The following is a 13,031-nucleotide window of genomic DNA, read 5'->3' as shown; positions in this document are numbered from 1 at the left end:
TGACTGTGCAAATACCAAAACAAACAACAAATATGTAAAGAATATTACCTCCTCCTCCTTGTGGTTCATTCTCATTAGTAAACACAGAACCCACACAATTCTATGCAAATGTTGCTGGAAAATATCATGTCTAAGAAATTGAGCTTTAACACTGGGAATAGTTTAAATATTAAAAAACAGATGAGTTTTAACAACTCTTAAGCTTGAGACATGCATTGAAAATATGATCCATATGTTCATAGCCATATATTTTGGAAAATACATATTCATAGTTGATGAAATCTGTATAATTTTGTGTGTAGGATTTCAATTTCATCTCAAGTAATGAGAAGGAAAAAAGCTTATGAGATCATAGTCCATTTTTTATCATTTCCTACTGCCATAAAACCTACTTTTTAATTTGGCTTTTTGTACTTGCAATTAGCAAGAATATGCCATTTGTCTAGACAACAGAATAGCTGACTGTCTGGCATAGTGTTTCTGGTATTATTGGAGTGGACTAGGAAAGCACATGACTGTTGTAAATTCTTCTCTAGTATGTAATATTTTAATATGCCATCAAAATTCTTAGGTCTGATTGCACTTAATTAATCCTCCATTCTCGACGTTGATTCTCCTTCACGGAATCATGTTTTTCAGAAGTAATTATAATGTACTTCACTTGAGTGAAGTGGGGTTTTTTGTTTCCTTCTCTTCCTCTCCCTTCATTTCTCCCCCAATATAATTTCTGCTATGTATTAAATTTCAGTATTGGTGGAGAAAACCTAATTTGTCAGAAGATCTTTTTCCAGACATTTCATAATTATAGCAGATATTGGATTATGCACAAGACGGACCTCAGAAAGGATTGTCTGAATTCTAACGAAGCATAACTAGAGTAAGAGCAGTTCCTACCCACTTTTTGTTGGTATCAGGAAGCATGCTCCAGCTTTAAAGAAAAAAAAAAATTAAATGGCACAGTGCAAATACCAACACTGGTATTCACCAGTCTGTTTACATCAGACTCCAAGTGAACAGATCCCCTGCACCTCTTCAATCACACTTTTTTGAAGTTACTCTTTCCCAGCTGAGACATGTTAGCTGACACTGGGCATGTGCCTAATCTTTTGCAAATTCTCAGTAAAACAATTCCTAACCACTTGCACTTTTACAGCCTGTTAGTATTACATGCAAAGACATAGAAAAACAGTTTCTAATAATGGATAGTTACTTGATTTAGGGAATATAAACTGAAAATCTCTGGTGACTTGAAGTAGATACTAATCAACTTGCAATTTGCTCTTGCAGTTTACAGTTCTGGTATGAAGATAAATCACAGCCTTAACAAGAGTCACTTTTGATTCTCTCGTATCTGTGTCATATACTGCATATTTCATATAATTCCCTCTTCCTCCAGAACTCACAACGCAAAACATATCCCAGACTCAGGACAGTAAGAAAAAAACCTACAGGTCCCTAGCTTTCCCAAGAATCACTTTTTTGTATGTTCAAAATGGCTATTTGAATAGTAAAGAGGCCCTTTCATCTCTTCTGCACTACTTATTTCAGAAATGGCTACCTGTCAAGCTTGTTCCCAGTGAAGCTGGTGGTTCACCTGGTAACAAACAGTCTTGGCAGAAGAGCTGTTCATGTTCACTATATTCATTTTACAAAATAGTGTCAGATCTCAGATTAAGACTTTGCTCTCTTATGCTCTTCTAATCAATGAGACTTGCTTCATAGCATGTAAATATATAAACGACTTCTGAATTCTCAGGTTAGTTTTATACTGGTGAAATTTTACTAAAAGCAATAATTTCTCCTTTATACTGTATTAACAATAACATCAACAGACGGGCTTTTACATTCTTTGTAACAAAAAACCCAACTCTGCACAGTGCCTCTGTTGCTGAGATCTACATGATAAGGAGATCATCTGAAATACAGCTGGCAACCAGCATCATTTCTCAAGTACTGAAAGTTCCTAGGCAGTATGTTTGATGAAAAACACATTGCATGTTCATTTATCCTCCACATCTATTTAAAATGTGAGATATAAACATCTCTTCTACAAACAAACTGGACAAACCTGTATCTGGTTTACATCCTTCAGTCACCACAATGACATTTCGTTAGCTAGTCCATTGTGGAACTGATTTTTAGCAAAACAGAAGCAAATTAATTTCTTAAGTTTAACCTGATCATGTAATACACTTGCAATAAGTCTGCCACAACAGTTCTGGCTGCCTTATGTTATTGTTTTCTGGTGACAGATAGGCTGATGCAAATACTTCCACCATAATTAACCTGCTCCAAGAGGGAAGGAAAAAAAAAAAAAAAGAGTTGAAAGTAAACTTCTAAATGACATAATACTGCACCTTATAGTGTAAATGGGTCCTTGTGAAGATAAGACAAATAAGACAGAGCAAAACTCCATGAAGTGTTCAGTATATCTGTGACTGCTAGATAATAATCATCAGTGACAACGTAACAGTTTTGGCACTAGGTTGCTTCTCTCCAATTCTGCCTCTTGCCTACATAGTCATCTACTGTTTCCGTTCCAGTTATACAGTGTTTCATATTAGCTACTTAAATGAGAAAACAATTGATCAAGCTTTCTCAGGGAAAATCTAATGAAGAAGAAAGCTCATTCCGAGATGAGATTTTTCTATGCCTTGTCTGTCACATTATCTCATCAGTTGAGCTGTGCAGAAAGGTAAGAAAATGGCAAGACTTCTACAAGAGTTCAATAGAAAATTCAAAATCCAGGATTTCCCAGCAGTTTTAAGCAGCATCTGTGGATGCTTAAAGTAAACCTCAGGGCTTGGTAAATTTCTCAATTTGTCTGTCAGTAGTTAGATACAACAAAAGACACTTGCTTAGGTACATCGTCTTATCTCTGCACTAGACTTTGAAAGAGAGCACAAGGACAGTAGAAAAGAATGGAATTGTCAGTGAAAAGCCCCAAATATCCTGTGCAGAAGCCAGACGTTTCTCAGGCTGGCTAATGCAAAAGGTGGTAAGGTATTTTAATCTAGCCATTCTCTCTAGAGGCCTTTGAGACTGCAGGGACAATCCTTTATCTGGATCTGGCTAACTGGAGGTTAGCTACCAGGAGGTTGTTCTGCCAAATTTTATAAAAGAGCATGGCAAATAAGAATACTCAAAATCTAGTCCAGAACTACCTAGTCCCAATTCCAGAGACTGTTATATATTTTCCCCATGGCCTATGAAATGGAAATACAGAAACAGTCCTTGGAGCAAAGACTAGAGTCCAGAAGTGATAAACTGGTCACCAGGCTGAACTGTAACAGAATCACAGAAGAGCTGAGGTGGGAAGTCACCTCTGGACATTGTCTATTCCAACCACTCTTATTCAGAGCAGGCTCAGCTAGTTGCCCATGGCCATGTCAGCCTAGGTTTTGAGAACCTCCAAGGATGGAGACTGCAGAACCTTTCTGGGTAACCTATGCCACTGCTTGGTTACTCTCACTGAAAAAAAAAAAAAAACAACACAAAAAAACCCAAACCTTTTAAATTATGTTTAAGTAGAATTTATTTTATTTCAATTTGTGCACATCACCTCCTATTGCTAGACACCACTGAGAAGAGTCTAGCTCCATTTTCTTTACTATTTTACTTCAGCTATCCATATTCATGGATAAGATGCGTTCGAGCATTCTTTTCTCCAGGCTGAACAGTCCCAGTTCTCTCAGCTTCTCCTCATGCAGCAAATGCTCCAAACCCTTAACCATCATTGTGGATCTTCACTGACCTTGTATGTCCATGTGTCTCTTGTCCTGGAGAGCCCACCACTTGGCAGAGTACTCCAGATGTGTCTCACCAGGGCTGAGCAGGGGGAAAGGTCACCCCTCTCAGCCTGCTGGCAATGCTCTGCCTAATTCAGCCCAGGATGCTTTTGACCTTCTTTGCTGCAAGGACACACTGCTGGTTCATGTCCAGTTTGCCCACCAAATTTCCCAGAGCCTTTTCTGCAAAGCTGCTTTCCAGCTGATCCTCAGCCTGTACTGCTGAATGGGGTTATTCTTCCACAGGGGCGGGACTTGGCACTTATACTTGTTGAGCTTCATGAGATTCCTGTTTGCACATTTCTCCAGCTTATCAAGGTCCCTCTGAGTGGCAGCACAACCCCAAGGTGTATCAGACACTCCTTCCAGTTTTGTACCACCTGCAAGGCATGCTCCTTCTTTGCTTTATCTTTGACCTACTACCATAAATTAGTTCATTTAGAGTGCTAGAGTTTGTAGATCCTGAATCCTTAAGAGATAAATTCTGATTTGCTCATGTGACAGAAACTGAACTTTAGGGAGCTTACAAGTCAAAGAGGAGTTACTCAGTGGGCTTATATACCTCTAAAAATTATGCATCAAATGAGTAGATGCCTCAGGACTGAAACTTTTAAACTAGGTGCTTAGGTCCTGCTTGACATCTGCTCCAAACTTCTTCATAGTCTATGGGGTCTAGAGTTAAGAGGGAAAGCAAATGTCACAAGTTTTTGGTCCAAGGATATGACATATAGCAACCTTACCCTGACTTTGTGCTTTCCATCCAGCTGCACTGCCCCCACAGTGTACAATACTCACTGTCAAACTACTGCTATAGACTCTAGAGAAAGGAGGAGAATGAGAGACAAGACAGACATTACATAGTTATGTCATCCTAACACTCCCAGCCCGTCCACCTCCCTGAAAATTAGTACAGCTTCTGCTGTACAAAGAGTCTTAGAGCTACAGATTTTTATGTTTGAAAGTTTAAACAAGTGAGCATTTTTGAAAAATAAAAATTGCAAATTGTACTTACTACCTATCATCTCCAGACATCTCCACTTCTGCCAAAGCTATGTGAATATGCGAAATACCCAAATACCAGTTCATCAATAAGCTTGTTTGGAAATCTGAAATTCAAAGAATAACATCTTATTTTCATAAGTTAACAGTTTAACTGCTATCAATAAACTTCTTTGGTTTCCTGCACTGCACAGTCCTGACTGTACTAGGAGCTTTCCGTGCTTTTGCTAATCCCAAAATGTGCCCATCAGATAATGATTTTATCTTTGGATAGCACTTCTTGCCTTTCCAAAGTTGTTCATAACTCTGGAACATAAGCTTTAAAACGCCAAGTTACTAAGATGTCTCTTTATGTGAGTGAATGCGTCCTCAGTTAAAGTGATAGTCACCTGCATTTCAGAGATCATCTTGACAGAAACCAGAAAGAAATTAAAGATGAAAATGAGTAGTGACTTACAATAATGAACCAAATGTATCTCAAAGGTGATCTCAATCCATTTTAGTTGTATAATTTAATTTAATGCAAATTTTATAAGTCATATACCCTTTGGTTAGAATAGTTTTCAGAGCTTCTGCTTAATTTCTATAGCAGTTTCAGGCTTGACTCCTGCGTGAAGTAATTGAAATTCATCTACACAGAAGAGTTCTGCACCCTTGCAGGGATGCAAAGGAGTCATTTTAAAAGAAACATCAGCTGTCAGATGTCAGGGCTCCCTCTGGTATCCTCAAGGGTCCAAATATAAGAAAAATATGTACCTATCTAAGAGGAAATTGGTGAAGTAGAAATGGTTAATATGCAGACCTGTGGTTTCTTCAGAAGATCGCAGACATTTATTGGTAGAATGAAAGCAGGATTTTTGCCTTGTTTAGTATTTCAACAGAACAGAAGATAAACAGTAATCAGGTAAAATATGGGACGTGAGAAGACTAAAGCTGTTAAACAAGGCAGACTGTACATAAGAAAATGGTTCTCCCACAAGCAACATCTTCTTTATCTCCTGAATACATGATGACTCTCTTACCTCCAAAAGCAGAGAGAGAAAATTGTCACCAGGTTTTGGTCCACTGGCTTCTTCAGCCTGTGTTGTAGCAACCAGGTGCAGCCTGCTCTTTTCTGGGATGGCAATCACCTGGGTCATGCTCCTCCATCCAGTCTTTCCATAAGGGGTTTTACAACTTAGTCTGTCAACTTTGGTTGAGAGAGGAAGCAGGGAACAGATTGATTAATAGGTCATTTGATCATACAGCTTTTATACCCTATGAAAAGTAAGCTAAAAGAATCACTGTAGGATGTAGTTCACTCTGGTGTTCAAAGCTTTAACAACAGTTTGAGTTTCAACAAGCATTTCCAGACTACTGTCTTCCTTTTTTAAAGGTAAGTCAGGCTTCTAAAATGCTATTCAAACATACCAGTATCCAAACCAACACTCAAATTATCAAAATTCAAATTTAAAAGAAATCAAATTGAGCACTTCTAGTCGGGCTAAAACATAAAGGGGACATGCTGTCTAAAATATGATAACAATATCAAGTGTTTGCTGAACCTTTGGTGAAGATTTGTGCTGTGTTGATGCTGTAAGTGTTTGTATTTTGTAGACTGAGGGCTAAACACTAAGTAAGTTTAGACTGCTTTTGCTTTATGAAGTGCTGTTAGTCTCCCGTCTTCTCAGTGGAGCTATATGTCTCTAGGTAACCTCATAATTATACAGGCAGGAAAATAAAAGGTGTTTTGCTTTGGTCCAGAAAATTATGAGGCTAATGAAATGGTAAGATTATTTTAAAAGACAGAGAGAAAACATTGCCTCTTTCTAAGTGTAGCAGCCAGTTCATATATTTATCCTTTCACCACAAAAATGGAATTGCTTATTACTTGCTATCAAAAATTTATCAGCATTTGTAGATGTAAACGTAGTTACCTGTCCAACATTTCCTCTGTAGAAAAACAAAATTAAATGATTTCTTTAACAGTGAAATGAGTTCTTTGGAAGTTCACAGACATACATTTCTGTGCTGTTTCAAATACTTTGTGCTTTGATCACATGCTTTCTCAGAAGTTTATCAGGTGACTACAACTAGTTAACACTTCACAAAGGTGCTACAAGATGAAGTGGAATATATTCAGTGAGTTTATTGCAGCAATATTTGTTCCCGTTGACTTTTTTTTCTAGAAAAAGCTCTTTTATTTGCCTTAAGACTCATATTTTACTGTGGTAAAACAAAAGACAATCTCTTTCTTGTGCTATAAAGAGCTATGGAATTGCAGAGAACCCAAATTCACCCAAGGAATGCTATTTTTCAATAATATTTATTCCCAAATAAATAGATTAAGGAATTTATTTAATGTGAAATCTCTAAAATGCAATTTCCTTAGGAAGTGTAATTCCCGTCCTTTCCATGGCATGGTTTAGTGGGTCTAGTGTAAAATCCACTGTAATCTCATTGGTTTGTAATCCAGTCTGATTTCACCATGGAATTTTTTAGATATTGTTTCTTGACATGTTTTAGGTATAAACAATATAAAACAGAAGCTGATGATATGGCTTCTGTAAAGAAATAGTCTCTGTTTCCTAAATGCTGTAATTTTTTCTGGGTCAGGTACATATTGCTCATAAAATCATAGCAAATAACAGTTCATATCACAAGTGATGTAAAAATACTAACATTTTTAGACAAGTGACCCCTACCTGTGTGTTGCATGTTTGCCCTCAGAACACATTTATGGTCTGAAGAAAATCTGGAGATAATGAAAGTGGTAGTAAATGCATTCTTAGGAATACTGTATACTTCATGCTACCCATGTGGGCCAGATCCAAGATAGCAGAAAAGAAAATCAATAGCTATTTTCTGGCAGGAGAGTTTACTCCATTGTTAGGTACTGGGTATCACAACAAAGAAGAGCTGTTTCTATTTGGGTTCTTCCAGTGAATTGACAAGACATTTGGCTGTCATCCTTAAAATTTTTGGATATACAAAACCAGGCTTAATAAATATTTACATTTGTTGTTTTATACAAAGCACTGTGCCAAGACCAAATGAGAAAAAGGCTTTAAACCTTCAAAAATGTTGAAGTAATATTTAGCTTTTCTCATTTGAAAGCATTCCTTTCTTTTAACTGTATTTGTGCTTCTTGTTTGGGAATTCCTAGCAAGATCAGATTGTCTGAGGTTTTTAACATAATGGAAGAGAAAATTTGGAAGGTGCCATTGAAAACAGGTTATTTTCCTGTGAACTTGTTTTCTACCCAATATTATATAGAGGTTTAGAAAACTAGGTTGATATTTCTGGTATCTTCAGTGAGGCTATTTTGTCAGGAAATAATAATATCTATCTGAATTGATCTCATTTCAAGGGTTTGAGGATTTTAAACAGTGGCTAGTACAAAATCTTAAAGTGAGATTTGTATTTATTTATTCATTTATTAAGAAGGTTGACAAAGAAAGTAAGCTAAGCTGCTTTCATGTGAAGTTACTACTGAGGAATGGAGAAGATGGCAGCAAACGTAGCTGTAGCATTTCCTGCTTTTTTCATCAGCACGCAGGATAACAGCATATCAGGGTGAGCGCAATGGGCTTGCCCAGAGTTCCCAGCTCAGGGCTGGGGAGCGCACGGCTACGTTACAGCCCCGGCTTTGACGTTTCCACCAGATGTGACTGTACAGGGGAGTTGCGTGAGGACGCGAACTAGATAAATGTGTCACTCATGTTTGTGAATTATGAGCCAAATTTTGATTCTTTAGTATTACGGTATGACATTATTGCATCCATATAGGGAAGAGATATCCATTCAGTATCCAAACCTGTTTTTCAGGCTGCTGTGCAAAAAGGTCTATCTAATAGCTGTCAGTGTTATAAATTCTCTGAGGAGCAATAGTTCTAGCAACTTCAGAGAACTGCAATAAACCAGCTTCACCTTATGGCAGTTTTAATACTTGATAGAAGCCCAGAGCACTGGAACAATCAAACTAGAAAAATCTGATCTCCTCTCCAGAGTGACTTATCTGGCAATGCTCGGAGAACCTGACCCAATTTCAGCAACCCTTCTTGCACTCATGCTAATATGAAATGTGACAAAAGCACTTAAAAACTATTCCTGATAAAATCTCGGGGGCAAAGGGTGGCTTGTGTCTGTTTCCTCTCTCATTATGCCAGCAGGCAGCTATAAAAACTGAGCTGTCTTAGCTGGAATCCAAGTGACTCATCACTCTAAAGACAATTACGATGCTAGCATAGATTTAAAGCATGCATTCTATAGCAGCTTGAAACATTCCCTGTGGCCTGTAAAGGAGATGATTGTTTATAAGTAAAAGCACATATTTATATTCTTAATATTTTGCTTTTCTCTAAAAGATTTATGATAATTATTCCAAAATAGTTCATCCATATAAAATATATAAGATTTTTGTCAGGAAAGATTGTTTTAAATTATTACTAAAATAGGTAAAGCATGCATGGTCTCTGCCTCAATTCAGAGCTCTTCTATAGGAGTTTATCAGTCAAAATAACAAATAAGTTATCCCAACTGGATTATATTCAGCTGGCCTGCTGGTAAAGGTGTAGACATTCTAGGACAGCTGATGTCACAGAGAGGAGTTGTTGTTGTTGTTGTTATTCTTCTAGTCTGCTCGATAAGATATCCTTTATTAGACTTGATTTGCATGTTTGGAGCTGAAATAAAATACCAACTTTTCAAAAAGTTGTGCCTAGACCCGGTGCAGTATGATGTGATTTTCTGTCATGCCACTGGTAACATGGGCATGGTGTTGACAAGTCTCTCAGGGAAGGTTTTATGCTCATGAGTAACACTGGTGAAATGTTGTGTTTGGAAATGTTCTCATATTCAGCATTTTTACCAGCAGCACTCCTGCACATGAGACGAGTGCAGTTAGAAGTACATCACTGTTAATCTGAGAAGCTTCCATGACTGCTACAACCCATATATGTTTAAAATAACCAGGATACAAGTTCTGTAGGGCTCTAGTAATAAAATTCCCAGGTGGAAGTGTATTGATATCAGAAGTTAAAGTCAGAATAAATACCAGAGTACAAGGGCATGGAACAACATGGAATAATGAGGAATAACATGGAACAACATGGAGTAAAAAAGCAATTGCTGCTTTGATGAAAAGGTAGAAGCCACTAGGGAGCAGACTGTGGAATTTTAGCCTCAAGAAAGTGACCAGGTTTATTAGGCAACAAGTGATGCATTTTCATTTCATTCTGTATGATGGCTTCAATTGTGATTGCATCAAACCACAGTGTTTCAAAACCACATATATTTGATTGGTTGGTACTTCATATGCCAACCTGCTGGATATGTATAAGCAGCCGTCAGATAAATTTCAAACTCTGAAATGGAGAATCATGCTTAATCTGTGTCAATGAACCTTGTTTTTTGATTCTGTTCCCCTTATAGTTAAAACTTTTTCCTTGGTACCTATCACCATTGTGTAGTTTTTTTGACATTTTGACCTTTTTTTCTAAGTGGGATGTACAGCTCTAACCATATTTTTCTTTTCAACTTCATGAAAAGCAACTGAGGAGCTGTAGAAACAAAGGTCTCTTGGTGTATATATACTTACTAGAGTGAAAGGGAATTAGTCATATAAGCCAAGATTTTAAAATCCTTCCAGACTAAGATTAATTACCAGATGTTCCAGGAACTTTATCATCAGTCCAGTCAGTCCTGATGTCCTTGCTTTGTGGTATACATGGTAGTTGCCTTTTTGGCACTGTATATTATTTCCTGGAGAGCTTCAAGGGCTGCAGTTACATGGCCTTTTGCGTGAACGGATTTTACCACACACAGACGTTGCATGTGAGATTCACTCAGTATCCAGAGGGTAGCCAAGCATCACTTCCCATTCATTAAATCCTGCTGTGTTAATCTTAGGGCATTTTGGCCTCATAGTTTCCATGAATGTAGTCATAGTCACATGGAGCAATTTTTAGTTAAACCATCTCCCCTCTAAAACAATAAGGAAAATAAACACCAGAAATGTTAGAGGTGCCCTGAGAGCCCTGCACATAGCTTACCTGTGAGTTTCAGCATGTGTCCCACTATAGCCACGGATCACACAGGCTGCACCCATAAATCAGAGCTAGTTTCACAATAGCTGGCCAGCACAGAAGCAGCATACTGTGGAGCAGGACAGAGTGAAATACATGCCAGCTACCTGAGTACCACCAGCTTGCTCACGCTTGAATATACAGCCCTCACTGAATCCTGCTGCTTTCCTTTGAGCCCAGCTGGCTCACCTCGGCCACTGGCAGTACAGACACCTGAGACACCCTCACACGCTTACCTAAACCCTGTGGTCACAGACCAGTTGCTGTTCCACAGAAGGCTTTCATTTCGCGTTGGCATCATAAACCTTTGTGGATCAGCAGTGGTGTTTGAAAAGCATTTTGAAGCAGGACAGAAGGTGATGAAATAATTTGGATTTCCAATTTGCAGCAATTCGCTCTCAGCAAAGCCACTGACTGACAAATATTTAACAATTCATTCTTTTTTTTGCTAGAAATGTGAAGATGCGACTTAGCTGCAGGTGTAATTTTTTCACAATATTAATAACCTCTTAAGGTATTTTTACAGAGAGCAATGTAAATTGATACAGAGGTTATGAAAATTCTTCTTGACAAAGCTGATACTTGTTAATCAGAGGTCCCATGGAGAAGTGTAATTTCTTATTGGCTAAGAAATGAAGAAAATTCAGAGATCGTGTGGTCCTTGTCCAAAACATCTAACGAACAATGAAGGAGCTGATTGTACTTCTGCAGCAGCACAGCCTCAGGGATTCACACTTTCTGAGGACTTACGGTACTGCTCCGATGCCAGAGAAATGAGACGACCTGGTAGAGTTCACAGCCTGTCAGGCTGAGATCACTTCACATGTTAATAATGTGATTTTACTATTGCTTGACTGGATGGCTAAGGAAATACTAAAACTGTTTGGAAAATATTTTATGTTCTATAGAAAACAATAGCTTTTCGTCAAATAACAATTCTGTCTGTGCTTTCACTTTTCAAGTCTTGCAAGACCTTTATTTTTACTCACTGTACTGGCAGTTTTCCTTTATTTTTTTTTTCACCAAACTTGCCCTTGGATCACAGAGAGCTCAATCTAAGCTAAGGATTACAAGTGGGGTTTGCTATATGCTTTTGTCAATAAAGTTGGCCAGTCAAATCTTGCCCTCCTCTTTTTTGTATGAATGATAAACACTGTTATCAAGTACTTGCATCTAATTATTCTAAAGAGGTTTGATACCAGTTGTTTCATTGATGACAGTGACGATTTTAAGATACTAAACCTCGAAAGACAATCTTTTCGTTTTGGAAGGGGGGTGTGTTTGCTTTTGTATAAAACTGATCCTATGCTCTTGGTGCATATGGTTCCCAATCTGATCGTTAACTTTCAATGTAAAACAATGCTACTTCTACCTCTCTAAGCTCTGAAAATCTAACCAAACTACTCTTTCATAATATTGCATCTGTTAAGTAGGTTTATTCTTAAGTACTTTCCTTAGTGAAACTTATACTTACTAAGGAAGATGTGGAAATGTTAGTAAATGCTTTAAGTTTCTTTGCACTGATAAGTTGTAGTATATAATTTTATCTCCTGGACAAAGTGATTGTGCTTTTTTTGTTTTGTTCTGTTTTTTTGTGGTTTGTTTTTTTTTGGTTGATTGATTTGGTTTTTGTTCACATTTTACTTGGGTTTTTTTGTTTTTGTTTGGTTTCTTTTTTTATTTTTTTTTTTTAGAATTGTTTTTGGAAAAAGAATTACTCTTCAAACATTTTTCAGTTACAGATTTTTTGTATTAGTATGCTCATTTACAAGCATTCTATCTTTTAATATTTGTGTTGCTTATCAGTAAAAATATATATGTGCATAGACAAATTGGACCTATAGTAACTGTGCTGAAAGAGTTTTGGTTTGTATTTTTAAGGCTATTTTGGTTTCTAATCTAATGTCTGGTTTATTACCTAAAAACCACAAAGGGACATACTTAGACAAGTAATATCAGCCTTGTTTACTGCTTGTGTTTTTAACACCATTTGTCATATTTTTCTTTTTGAGCTGAATATTTTTTGATTTGACAACAAATTGGATTTCCTCTGAAAGATGGTGTCTGGAATTGAAGCTACTTCTAAAACATAAAGTCTGATCTAAAACTAGGATCAGTCTCATAAAATGTGATCTGAATTGAGGTTCTGCAGTAGCAAAGAGCAAAACCAAAAAGCACT

This window comes from Caloenas nicobarica, chromosome 2 (assembly GCF_036013445.1).
Source record: "Caloenas nicobarica isolate bCalNic1 chromosome 2, bCalNic1.hap1, whole genome shotgun sequence".
NCBI lineage: Eukaryota > Metazoa > Chordata > Aves > Columbiformes > Columbidae > Caloenas > Caloenas nicobarica.
Note: the sequence above shows the minus strand (reverse complement) of the source record.